At 41.5% G+C, this 12500-nt stretch overlaps 1 pseudogene; it reads left to right on the top strand.

Moving 5' to 3' along the window:
• Nucleotides 1-12500, top strand: part of LOC112247576 — a 74608-nt pseudogene that overhangs the window by 42782 nt on the left and 19326 nt on the right.

Raw genomic sequence — 12500 nt, 5'->3', positions numbered from 1 at the left:
CCTCTCTAGGTTTCTTCCTAGGTTTAGACCTTTCTAGGGAGTTGTTCCTAGCCACCGTGCTTCTACACCTGCATTGCTTGCTGTTTGGGGTTTTAGGCTGGGTTTCTGTACAGCACTTTGAGATATCAGCTGATGTACGAAGGGCTTTATAAATACATTTGATTTGATTTCTATTTTGAAAATGTTTTCTTATGCCTGCTGGTCCTCTATGATCTACAGCCAGGTTGTGTGAACGTCACAGAGATGGACATCAGGAAATGCAGACGTATGAAGAACCCACAGAGAGTCAAGAAGGTACGGAGAGGAAGGACTAGATTCACTAGACTGTGGATAGAACTATAGATTGGTGTTGTGCCTGGGTCCCAAGAAAAAGTCAGACTTTACAAAAAACGTTTAGAAATCTTTTTTGAGGAATGGGATAGTAACATGCAACTTTTCTCTCTCTCCTATCTTCTCCTTCATTTCTATCTTCCTCCCCCTGTCCAGTCAGTGTATGGACTGATAGAGGAGGGTCAGTCACAGAGCCCGGTACACAGACCCTCACAACTAGCCAGGAAAGGCACCAAAGAGGATGTGGAGAAAGAGGTACTTCTGTGTGTTCTATTGGATGTTGGATGTTGTATTGGATGTTGTATTGGATGTTGTATTGGATGTTGTATTGGATGTTGTATTGGATGTTGTATTGGATGTTATGTTGGATGTTGTATTGGATGTTCTGTTGGATGTTCTGTTGGATGTTGTATTGGGTGTTGTATTGGATGTTGTATTGGATGTTGTATTGATGTTGTATTGGATGTTGTATTGGATGTTGTATTGGATGTTGTATTGGATGTTCTGTTGGATGTTATGTTGGATGTTGTATTGGATGTTGTATTGGATGTTGTATTGGATGTTGTATTGGATGTTCTGTTGGATGTTATTTGATGTTATGTTGATGTTGTATTGGATGTTCTGTTGGATGTTCTGTTGGATGTTGTATTGGGTTTGTATTGGATGTTGTATTGGATGTTGGATGATCTATTGGAGGTTCTATTGGATGTTCTATTAATGACATCACAATGTTGTAATGACATCACAATACCCGTAATGACATCACAATGACCCCTGTAATGACATCTCAATACCCCGTAATGACATCTCAATGTTCTAATGACATCACAATACCCTAATGACATCACAATACCCCGTAATGACATCACAATTCCCCGTAATGACATCTCAATACCCCGTAATGACATCTCAATACCCCACATCACAATACCCCTAATGACATCTCAATTACCCCGTAATGACATCACAATGCTCTGTAATGACATCTCAATGTTCTGTAATGACATCACAATACCCCGTAATGACATCACAATACCCCTCTGTAATGACATCTCAATACCCCGTAATGACATCACAATGTTCTGTAATGACATCACAATTACCCCATAATGACATCTCAATACCCCTAATGACATCACAATACCCCATAATGACATCACAACCTTATTCTAATGACATCTCAATACCCCGTAATGACATCTCAATACCCCGTAATGACATCACAATACCTCGTAATGACATCTCAATACCCCGTAATGACATCACAATACCCCGTAATGACATCACAATACCCCGTAATGACATCACAATACCCCGTAATGACATCACAATACCCCGTAATGACATCACAATACCCCGTAATGACATCACAATACCCCGTAATGACATCACAATACCCCGTAATGACATCACAATACCCCGTAATGACAAAGGAAAAACTTTAGGGCTAACTTTTTTTTGTTTTTTTGCAAATGTATAAAAAAATCTAAAAACTGAAATAACATATTCACATAAGTATTCAGACCGTTTGCTATGAGACTCTAAATTGAGCTCAGGTGCATCCTGTTTCCATTGATCATCTTTGAGATGTTTCTACATCTTTATTGGAGTCCACCTGTGGTAACTTCAATTGATTGGACATTATTTGGAAAGGCACACACCTGTCTATATAAGGTCTCTCAGTTGACAGTGCATGTCTGAGTAAAAACCAGGCCATGAGGTTGAAGGAATTGTCGCAGAGCTCCGAGACAGGATTGTGTCGAGGCACATATCTGGGGAAGGGTACCAAAACATTTCTGCAGCATTGAAGGTCCCCAAGAACATAGTGACCCCCATCAATTTTAAATGGAAGAAGTTTGGAACCGCAAAGACTTCCTAGAGCTGGCCGCCTGCACTCCACCAATCAGGACTTTATGGTAGTGTCACATCTGCTCCTGCAACACCAATCAGGCTTATATGGTAGAGTAGCCAGAAGGAAGCCACTCTTCAGTAAAAGGTACATGACAACCCACTTGGAGTTTTCCAAAGGGCACCTAAAGGACTCAGACCATGAGAAACAAGATTCTTTGGTCTGATGAAACCAAGATTGAACTATTTGGCCTGAATGCCAAGCTTCACGTCTGGAGGAAACCTGCCACCATCCCTACAGTGAAGCATGGTGGTGGCAGCATCATGCTGTGGGGATGTTTTTCAGCGGCAGGGACTGGGAGACTAGTCAGGGTTGGGGGAAAGATGAATACGGAGCAAAGTACAAAAAGATCCTTTTATACATGAAAACCTGCTCCAGAGTGCTCAGGACCTCAGACTGGGGATAAGGTTCACCTTCCAACAGGACAACGACCCTAAACACACAGCCAAGACAATGCAGGAGTGGCTTCAGAAAAAGTCTCTGAATGTCCTTGAGTGGCCCAGCCAGAGCCCAGATTTGAACCTGATCAAATATCTCTGGATTGAGATGTCCATAATGCCAAGAAGACTCAATGCCATAATCCCTGCCAAAGGTGCTTCAACAAAGAACTAAGTAAAGGGTATACATTTGCAAACATTTCTAAAAGCCTGTTTTTGCTTTGTCATTATGGGGTATTGTGATGTCATTATGGGGTATTGTGATGTCATTACGGGGTATTGTGATGTCATTACGGGGTATTGTGATGTCATTACGGGGTATTGTGTGTAGATTGATCAGGGGAAAAAATGTATTCAATCCATTTTAGAATAAGGCTGTAACGTAACGAAATATGAAGAAAAAAAAGTCAAGTGGTCTGAATACTTTACGAATGCACTGTACCAATTAGAAACCAGTTTTAATCAATGAATAATGAGGACTATTGCTTCTCCTCCTCAGATTGTGTTTCTTAACAGCCAGTTGGACCGACACTGTATAAAGGTTTCAAAAGTCGCTGAGAGGTAGGTATGAGCAAAGCTCCACCATCTCACCTATAAAACAGTTCCTGTCATAAAGCACTTTGTCCTTGATAAATCAACACGTGTATATTTTATCAACCTGTGTGGAATTCCAGAGCTCTGAATAGACCCCCCCAGTCATTTCTTTTTCTGAACCGCAATAAGAGCATAGCCATGGAGGACAAAAAAAATACTACGATTTTGGGGGATTTTCACGAAATGTAATCCATAAAATGTTCCTTTAGAGAAGGGATTGTTGACCTATATTTATATCTAAAAGCCTAATTGAGAAATAATTGATCAAAGTTGGCATATTTGTGTCATTTTGGCGTTTTCCAGGCCTCTGTTAAGACTCCGTAATCATCTGTAGAACCTACAAAAAAATTATAAATTAAAAAAAAAAAAAAATGATAAATAAAAAAATTAACATAAATTGGTGTCATATAAAGCTTGCTCTGTAATATGACTAGTATTTTGATCATAATAACAATTTTCTTATGTTAATTTATTTATTATATATTATATATATTGTTATATATATTCTGATTTGTCAAACATAATATAGTCTATGGGCACAGAGTGGGGATGTCTGCAACTTTTAGAGTTATGATCTAATTTGTAAACATTACCATCAGAGTGAATGGATTCAAAATGGTTGCCCTATGCTGGTGATTTGCAGGATGTAAAATGTCAACTGTAATTGTTTACATTGCCTACAATGTCAATATCTCTCTATAAAATGGGCCATAACTTTTAAACTAGTAGAAGTCTCACTCTGGAACTTTGAAATGTTCATAGAATATGTTGTGTTTAACAATATATTGAAAAATTAGCTAAATACATTTTTTTACATTTTCAATATTCATACTTACACTACCGTTCAAAAGTTTGGGGTCACTTAGAAATGTCCTTGTTTTTGAAAGAAAAGCACATTTCTTGTCCATTAAAAATAACATCAAATTGATCAGAAATACAGTGCAGACATTGTTAATGTTGTAAAGGACTATTGTAGCTGGAAACGGCAGATTTTTTATGGAATATCTACATAGACGTACAGAGGCCCATTATCAGCAACCATCACTCCTGTGTTCCAATGGCACGTTGTGTTAGCTAATCCAAGTTTATCATTTTAAAAGGCTAATTGATCATTAGAAAACCCTTTTGCAATTATGTTAAAATTATGTGAAAACTGTTGTTCTGATTAAAGAAGCAATGCAACTGGCCTTCTTTAGACTAGTTGAGTATCTGGAGCATCAGCATTTGTGGGTTTGATTACAGGCTCAAAATGGCCAGAAACAAAGAACTTTCTTCTGAAACTCGTCAGTCTATTCTTGTTCTGAGATATGAAGGCTATTCCAATACTAGATATTTTCCACCATCATTTGCAAATAAATTCATTAAAAATCCTACAATGTGATTTTCTGGATTTTTTTTCTCTCTAATTTTGTCATAGTTGAAGTGTACCTATGATGAAAATTACAGGCCGCTCTCATCTTTTTAAGTGGGAGAACTTTCACAATTGGTGGCTGACTAAATACTTTTTTTGCCCCACTGTACATCTCAATTGTCAGTAGAAACTACACTTTGTTTAAGCAAGTCAGCCATATCAGCTATGTTTTTTTAAAGGCAGTAAATGAAATCGTCACTGCCCTACACTCTACCCAAATGATTTTACATTTATTGTCCCCCCTCTAGAATCAAATGTACACTTTTGGGTTCACAATCTGTTTGACCAAATTATTTCATAGTTCCAAATCAGATCCACCCTACCAAACTTCCCTGCTAAAACATACTGTAGGTCTGTCTGTCTGCCGCCTTTTTCGTTGTCACAGCCTAAATGCCAATCACCAAACAAGGGGACTGATGCAAGTGTGGTTTAAATCAATTTTAGTACATGCTGTCAAAAGGCTGCATTCTGCAATCGGGACAGGAGTTACAGCCACCTAATTTTGTTGACAACATTGTACATAACACAACACTACCATGACACAGTACTACCATGACACAGTACTATCATGACACAGCACTACCGTAACACAGCACTACCATGACACAGTACTACCATGACACAGTACTACCATGACACAGTACTACCATGACACAGTACTACCATAACACAGTACTACCATGACACAACACTACCATGACACAACACTACCATGACACAGTACTACCATGACACAGTACTACAATGACACAGTACTACCGTAACACAGCGATACCATGACACAGCGATACAATGACACAGTACTACCATGACACAGTACTACCATGACACAGTACTACCGTAACACAGCGATACCATGACACAGCACTACCATGACACAGTACTACTATAACACAGTACTACCACGACACAGCGATACCATGACACAGTACTACCATAACACAACACTACCATGACACAGCACTAACATGACATAGCACTACCATGACACAACACTACCGTAACACAGCGCTACCATGACACAGTGCTACCATAACACAGTGCTACCATAACACAGCACTACCATGACACAACACTACCATAACACAGTGCTACCATAACACAGTGCTACCATAACACAACACTACCATAACACAGTGCTACCATAACACAGTGCTACCATAACACAACACTACCATAACACAACACTACCATAACACAGTGCTACCATAACACAGTGCTACCATGACACAACACTACCATGACACAACACTACCGTAACACAGCGCTACCATGACACAGTGCTACCATAACACAGTGCTACCATAACACAGTGCTACCATAACACAGCACTACCGTGCAGCGGCGAATGTTCTCTCTCCTCGTCTTTTCCACGTCCACGTCTTTCTCTCATCCAATCCCCTTGATCCTTCTCATAACTAGACCAATCATAACGCCTCAATGAGCCGCAGTTCACAGTGCTGTGGCCAAGACAGGACAATGATAGAGGTGCCGCTGGTGATGTTAAATTGCAGACAGAGATGCTCCCATTTCAAAACGATTTTGTGGAGGACACATTATACTTTAACGCACTGACCACACAACGGACTAATTAGACAAATGAAAGCAGTACTTTTCAGTGGGTGAGATAGAAGAGGTGTGCCGTGAGAAGAGGGTCTAAATGCGTTTGTCTCGCGGCCATGAGAGTTGGCAGCTCTGCTTACACATGCATGTTATTGAATCATTGCACCCATACTGCTCGCGAGCGTCTGAGTGGCCAGGCACTAAAATAGAAATTGGTTCTATTTGTGATGCTCAACGCGCTGTAAATCCGGCCTCCTCCCAACTCCTCATTGGTTTTTAAGAGCATATACCCACCAGCCATCTCCTCATTGGTTTTTAAGAGCATATACCCACGTGGGTGATTGAAAGATGAACTTAGGTCCACACTCCGGTAGGTTGTGGTAATGCTGTATAGTTGGTTGATGAACTTAGGTCCACACTCCGGTAGGTTGTGGTAATGCTGTTGGTAGGTTGTGGTAATGCTGTTGGTAGGTTGTGGTAATGCTGTTGGTAGGTTGTGGTAATGCTGTTGGTAGGTTGTGGTAATGCTGTATAGTTGGTTGCCAACAGCCATATAAAGTCCAAAGAAGAAAAAGAAGCCTGAAGGAAGGAGGAGAGATGATGAGAAACAAATTCGGTTTAACATTTTATCTGTGGATTAATTGTCGGAGTAGAGGACCTTGTGCATTTCAGGTAAAATAACAATCTGGTTTATAACCCAGGACAAATTAGCTAGCAACAGCAAGCTAGCTAGCTAAATTGCCATAAATGTTTCAATTTCGACTTGTCCCCAAATTAATATAATTGGTTCAGAGTTTGTTTTGATATTTCAACCTGCGTGTCGTGATCGCGTTTGGTGTGGGAGGAAAAAAATCTAATTAGTCAGCATTAGGCAAGGTCAGACTGGAGGACAATAGTTAAGTTGTTTATGGTTTCTAAATGTGACCATCTACCAGGGTGTGTGGTGTTTCTCTAAGAATTCCTTTAAAGAGTTCATAGCCATTGTTGTTATGGTGATACAGGCAGGGTGTGTGAAACCGGGCTGCACTGTGGCGGAAACTAGTTTTGACTCATCAGTTTCCACCTAATAGTTTAAATTTCGACTTGTCCCCAAATGAATATAATAGCCTTACATTTGAGGGGCGGCAGGTAGCCTAGTGGTTTAGAGGAAGGTAGCCTAGTGGTTTAGAGGCAGGTAGCCTAGTGGTTTAGAGCAGGTAGCCTAGTGGTTTAGAGGCCGGTAGCCTAGTGGTTTAGAGCAGGTAGCCTAGTGGTTTAGAGGCAGGTAGCCTAGTGGTTTAGAGGCAGGTAGCCTAGTGGTTTAGAGCAGGTAGCCTAGTGGTTTAGAGCAGGTAGCCTAGTGGTTTAGAGGCCGGTAGCCTAGTGGTTTAGAGGCAGGTAGCCTAGTGGTTTAGAGGCAGGTAGCCTAGTGGTTTAGAGGCAGGTAGCCTAGAGGTTTAGAGCAGGTAGCTTAGTGGTTTAGAGGCAGGTAGCCTAGTGGTTTAGAGGCAGGTAGCCTAGTGGTTTAGAGGCAGGTAGCCTAGTGGTTTAGAGGCAGGTAGCCTAGTGGTTTAGAGGCAGGTAGCCTAGTGGTTTAGAGGCAGGTAGCCTAGTGGTTTAGAGGCAGGTAGCCTAGTGGTTTAGAGGCAGGTAGCCTAGTGGTTTAGAGGCAGGTAGCCTAGTGGTTTAGAGGCAGGTAGCCTAGTGGTTAGTGCGTTGGACTTGTAACCCGGAATGTTGCGACATCAAATCCCCGAGCTGACAAGGTAAAAATCTGTTGTTCTGCCCCTGAACAAGGCAGTGAACCCACTGTTCCTAGGTTGTCGTTCTGCCCCTGAACAAGGCAGTTAACCCACTGTTCCTAGGTTGTCGTTCTGCCCCTGAACAAGGCAGTTAACCCACTGTTCCTAGGTTGTCGTTCTGCCCCTGAACAAGGCAGTTAACCCACTGTTCCTAGGTTGTCGTTCTGCCCCTGAACAAGGCAGTTAACCCACTGTTCCTAGGTTGTCGTTCTGCCCCTGAACAAGGCAGTTAACCCACTGTTCCTAGGTTGTCGTTCTGCCCCTGAACAAGGCAGTTAACCCACTGTTCCTAGGCTGTCGTTCTGCCCCTGAACAAGGCAGTTAACCCACTGTTCCTAGGCTGTCGTTCTGCCCCTGAACAAGGCAGTTAACCCACTGTTCCTAGGCTGTCATTGAAAATAAGAATTTGTTCTTAACTGACTTGCCTAGTTAAATAAAGGTCCATTTTTTATTTATTTTTTAAACATCAATAGATTTCTGACTGTAGGGCCTTCAGTAGAACTACTATCTGACTGTAGGGCCTTCAGTAGAACTACTATCTGACTGTAGGGCCTTCAGTAGAACTACTATCTGACTGTAGGGCCTACAGTTGAACTACTATCTGACTGTAGGGCCTACAGTAGAACTACTATCTGACTGTAGGGTCTACAGTAGAACTACTATCTGACTGTAGGGTCTACAGTAGAACTGATATCGGACTGTAGGGTCTACAGTAGAACTGATATCTGACTGTAGGGCCTACATTAGAACTGATATCTGACTGTAGGGCCTACAGTAGAACTACTATCTGACTGTAGGGTCTACAGTAGAACTGATATCTGACTGTAGGGCCTACAGTAGAACTACTATCTGACTGTAGGGTCTACAGTAGAACTGATATCTGACTGATCATGTGTCATTCTTCCGTTCCGTCCATCCTCTTGTGTTTTGTCTGTTGTGTTGCTTTCAGTCTGATGACCTACACTGAGCAGTACCAGGAGTATGACCCGTTTGTGGTGTCACCAGAACCCTCCAACCCCTGGACCAGTGACGACCTCTCATTCTGGGACCTGGAGGCCAGGTAAGAACCACAGCCATATGTTCCCCAATCGGTGGACTGGTATGTCTGTTACTTCCCTGTATGATACATATTTGTCTCTGGTCTGTGTCTCTCCCACAAACACCCCATTCCTGACTTTTCAACTAACTAATCCACCGAGCCACTTCAGCTGCAAAATCACCTTCAGTGACAGAGAGAGGAACATGATGGGCAATGACAACTTATTATCGTCTTGTTTCATTATTAAAGGATGAAATCAAAGTACCAATAATCAGAGAGAGAGCCACTATCTCAGGGGTCACCTATGTCTTAAAGCCCCGTTTATACCTGGTTCTAACATGTGTCCTTTGTCCTGATCTCGTCCACATTCTGATTGTGCCCCACGTTGTAGCCGTTTGTACACATGGTAGTAGAATATTGTCTGTTATTCGTTCATTACGTCTGCATCGTGACCAGATTTCCTGGCGTCTCCCTGCATGCAGATCATTTGACAGATTATTCTTTCAAAAAAATAATATATATTTTATATATATATATATTATTATAATATTTATTTGAAGATAATTATTTATGCCATTTGTCAATGGTGCCAATGGGTTTTAGAGATTTAAAGAGATTTAAATTATTTGACCATCCAGATCTGTTTACACTTGATTGATATCCAGATACAAATCCCTAGGCCCCGTTTATACCTGGTGCTAACATGGGGCCTTTTGTCCTGATCGAGTCGACAGTGAGACACTCTGATTGTGCCCAGATTTCCAGAAATGTGTCTACACATGCCTACACGTGGTATTAAAATATATCTGCAGTGTGATCAGATTTCTTGGTCCTTTCCTTTATGCAAATTATTTCAAAACATTACGTATATATTTATTGTAAGACACATATTGATGTAATCAGTCAATTGCGCCACCTGTCAATGATTTTAAAGTTACCTTTTTTTTTTTTTTAAGGAAGATTTAAATGGTTTCTCTGTCCAGATCTGTCTACACTTGTAAGATATCCAGACAATGAGCGTCTGACTACCTCTAGAGGTGAGCAGGAGGATCGGATCACAATGAGTCTTTTACTCTTCTACACCCGTCTAAAAAATGTGGTCACAATCAGAATGTGGACAAGATCAGGACACATGTTAGAACCAGGTATAAACGGGGCTTCAGATAATTGTCCTTAAAGTCTGAACAAAAGGCAATGACATCTCCTAATGTCCTATACCACTATCAGACCCAGATATGAAAGATATTTAATGGTGAACGAGGTTGTTGCTGAGCACGGTGTGTAGTCCCTGTGTAACTCTTCTGGACTCTCTTTGACTTATTTAGAGATTAATCAACCCAGACATATAATCATTGAGACTAATGTAGCTTCATAATCTTTATAAATAGATTAATTACATTTCGGGTTTAGAGGGAAATGTCCTGCAGTGATTTAAACGATAAGGTGTCATGTGAACGCTGACATGACAGTATTATGCTGCCAATGTTTCTACTTCGCTGTCACCGCTTGTCCAACATGTGGTGTTTGAGATCACATTATACATTTTTTTCTGCCTATCTATTTAAAAAAAAAAAATTTATATCTTGCTCCTTTCATGAATTCAAACTTTTTCTTCCTCCTCTCCTCCTCATTATCACCTGTCCTCCTCTCTCCTCCTCTACCCCTTAGTAAGGAGCCCAGTCAACAGAGAGTGAGGAAGTGGGGTTTTTCTCTAGAAGAAGCTCTGAAGGATCCGGCAGGTCGCGACCAGTTCCTCAAGTTCCTGGAATCAGAGTTCAGCTCAGAGAACCTACAGTGAGTCACACACTTCCTCTCCTCCTTTCCACTGATCCGTCCTCCTTTCACTCTCTCCCCGGGTTCAGCTCAGATAATCTACAGTGAGACACACACACTTCCTCTCCTCCTTTCCACTGATCCGTCCTCCTTTCACTCTCTCCCCGGGTTCAGCTCAGATAATCTACAGTGAGACACACACACTTCCTCTCATCCTTTCCACTGATCCGTCCTCCTTTCACTCTCTCCCCGGGTTCAGCTCAGATAACCTACAGTGAGACACACACACTTCCTCTCATCCTTTCCACCGATCCGTCCTCCTTTCACTCTCTCCCCGGGTTCAGCTCAGATAATCTACAGTGAGACACACACACTTCCTCTCTTTTCCTGCTTTTATTCACTCATCCTTTTATCTCATGCTTTCCTTATTTCCTCCCACCAGATCCCTTCATCCCATCCCTCCAGGTTTCCTCCTTTCCCCTCTTCCTCTCCCCTCGTCCTCTCCCCTCGTCCTCTCCCCTCATCCTCTCCCCTCTTCCTCTCCCCTCATCCTCTCCCATCACCTGATCTCTTGGCTCCATCCCATCCTTCCTACAATTATCCCCTACCTACAATCTTTCCCCTCATACTCTTCCCTTAACCTCTTTGAACCACCCCTCCCGGATCCGGGATAATTGTCATCAGCAACGCTGAGTAGCATAGCGCAACAGTCAAATAATATGACTAGAAAATATTCATATTCATGAAATCACAAGTGCAATATAAGAAAACCCAGTTTAGCCTTTTGTTAATCCACCTGTCGTCTCAGATTTTGAAATTATGCTTTACAGCGAAAGCAATCCAAGCGTTTGTGTAAGTTTATCGATAGCCTAGCATAGCATTATGTACACTTAGCATCAGGAAGCTTGGTCACGAAAATCAGAAAAGCAATCAAATGAACCGTTTACCTTTGATGATCTTCTGATGTTTTCACTCACGAGACTCCCAGTTACACAGCAAATGTTCCTTTTGTTCCATAAAGATTATTTTTATACCCAAAATACCAACGTTTGTTTGTCGCGTTATGTTCGGAAATCCACAGGAAAGAGCGGTCACGACAACGCAGACGGAAATTCCAAATAGTTTCCATAATGTCCACAGAAACATGTCAAACGTTTTTTATAATCAATCCTCAGGTTGTTTTTAAAATATATATTCGATAATATATAAACCGAGTGTGTAGCTTTTTCCATAACAGCGGGAGGAACAATGGCCGTCTTACTCCATTGCGCACCAACTCACTCTGAGAGCCCCCACCTATCCACTTACGCAATGTGATCCTTCACGCTCATTCTTCAAAATAAAAGCCTGAAACTACGTCTAAAGACTGTTGACACCTTAGGGAAGCCACAGAAAAAGGAATCTGGTTGATATCCCTTTAAATGCGCAATAGGGATGCATAAGAACAGAGAGATTTCAAAAACAGGGGCACTTCCTGTTTAACTCCCAGACAAAATCTTGACAGTTTTGGAAACTTTAGAGTGTTTTCTATCCTAATCTGTCAATGATATGCATATTCTAGCATCTGGTCCTGAGAAATAGGCCATTTACTTTGGGAACGTTGTTTTTCCAAACATAAAAATAGTGCCCCCTAGCTTCACTTTCTCTTCATCCTTTACCTCTC

Source organism: Oncorhynchus tshawytscha, linkage group LG05, assembly GCF_018296145.1.
Source record: "Oncorhynchus tshawytscha isolate Ot180627B linkage group LG05, Otsh_v2.0, whole genome shotgun sequence".
NCBI lineage: Eukaryota > Metazoa > Chordata > Actinopteri > Salmoniformes > Salmonidae > Oncorhynchus > Oncorhynchus tshawytscha.
This window is presented reverse-complemented; position numbering and strand designations above follow the sequence as displayed.